Here is a 2,316-nt window from a genome sequence, read left to right on the forward strand (position 1 = left end):
AAGTAGGCCTTGATCCTACAATTGTGCGTCTATTTCTGTGAGTCTCCAGCTTTGCCAGGTAGAGAGTGAATATAGTGATTAGCCCCACATGAGCACATACTGTACAGATGTACAGTATGTGAAAGGCCACTATTCTGTGAGATTGGAAGAAGCCCAGAGAAATGCATTGCTCAGGGGAGGCATGACCTGCAAATGCAATATGGATCCAGCACCTGGTCCATGCACAGCAGAGCGATCTTTCTCTTTCTCATTCTCATACCCTGGCTTATACACATGAGCACAGAAACACTCCCTTGCTCTCTCTCTCTCTCTTTCTCTCTGTCTTGCTCTCTCTCTCTGTCTTTCCTGTCTTGCTCTCTCTTTCTGTCTTGCTCTCTCTCTGCCTTGTTCTCTCTCTCTCTCTACTGTCATGCTCTCTGTCTGTCTCACTTTAGCCAGTTGTTGTGGCTCCCCTGCCTCTGCCACCCTGAGATGTGATGCCCTGTGTTGAAACAGAAGCCATCAACTCTCATCCACCCCCTCCTCCACACACACACACACACACAAACACACACACATAGAGACACACAGACACAGACACACAGACACAGACACACACACACAGACACACACACATTCACGCACACACGCACACACACACACATTCACGCACACACACACACACACACAGCCATCTCCTCCACAGCCTGTTCTTTCCCTTCTTGTTTACACTTCCTCAGACACAGTTAGTTAGTTAGTTATCAATCGTCACATTAAAATCATATCCTTCTTTCCAAACGCCCCCAAACTCACATACACATACAAATACAAAGTTATGTAACAGCACAGGGGTAGGGCAGGCAGGTGGTCGCTGCGCTGTCATGCGGCAGTGCAATGTGCCATAGAGAGAAATGGAAAAAGATGGAGAGAAAGAAAGAAAGAAAGAAAGAAAGAAAGAAAAAAAGAGTGAATGAGGGAGTGAAAGGTATGTGTGTGTTTGCGTGAGAGAGACAAACAGAGAGAGAGAGAGAGAGAGAGAAAGAGAGGGAAAAGGCAAGAAAGAGAGGGGAGTTGTTCTTCTCGACGTGCTGATTTCCAGCTATTCATCTGAAATGGCTGGGGAGGGATAAATCGGACCTGGGGGCACATCCAAGAAAAAGTGCGGCTGTCAAGGCGCCACAACAGCACACACTACGATGGCATGGGACTTTCCCCATTTCAAACATATAACTCAATACTGTAATGACTCATCACCATTGCCAATGTCACTTCAGTATCACAAAGCCTTTGGATGGGTGTTGGGATTGAAGGCAGACTGAAATGTCATTAGAAAACAGTCAGCTTGAGCTGGGGAAAACCATTACGTGATTCCACCTATTTACATGGGCAATTACTCTGAAAAACATACTGTCATGAGAAAATCACACACACACACACAAATACACACACACACACACACAAACACTCATGTCGTCAAGCCCTGATTTGTCTGAGTTGCTGTTTACTTGTGGGTGTCGCTTCCGAAGTCTCAAAATAACCCATGAGTTTTCACCTGAGCGGGTTGTCATTCCGAGTTAGAGTGATGCAATCGCCGACTAGCAATACTGGACAGTGTCCAGCCTGAACCACCATACGTAAATGTCACCTGAAGTAACCTGGCGAGGAAGTGATGAAACAATCTGAGAAGACGATGAGATGGCTTCAGCTTGTTCTTTTATGGGATCTCCCACCTCCTTTGTTCTCATAATTCTAAACCATAATGTATCTTTAATGTATCTGTGTATCTTTCATCAAATGACATCGTATGAAATGCAGATACTTTTGGGGGTGGGAGGCAAAGTCCTTAAGAGCAAAGAACAGAGCACAAGATACCAGTACTGACCTCAGGAAATTCATTCCATTGTCAAGAAAATTAACCACATTATTATTAACAGACAGAATTACTTATTGGATGAAAACAGCACAAGAAAACCAAATAAGTGGAAATGGTCAAATAGACTACTGTACTGTACTGTAGGTTGAGTGACAAGGTAAAGATTCAGCTATCACAGTCTGCCAACAGAAACAGAAGGACACAAGCAGACCTGGATGCCCAAAGTAAACAGGACAAAAAGAGCTAACTTCTTTATCAGCTGTCCAAAGAGGGAAGGAGGGAGAGAGGTATAGCGAGAGAGACAGAAAGCATGTGTGTGTGTGCGTGTGTGTGTGTGTGAGAGAGAGAGGAGAGAGAAAGAGAGAGATATGCACATATATATACATATTTGTAAGATAAATATTTCCTATATTCTCATTAAAAATGAAAATGACAGATATGATATAGTAAAAAATTCTGAGAAA

The sequence above is a fragment of the Alosa sapidissima genome, chromosome 23 (assembly GCF_018492685.1).
Source record: "Alosa sapidissima isolate fAloSap1 chromosome 23, fAloSap1.pri, whole genome shotgun sequence".
NCBI lineage: Eukaryota > Metazoa > Chordata > Actinopteri > Clupeiformes > Clupeidae > Alosa > Alosa sapidissima.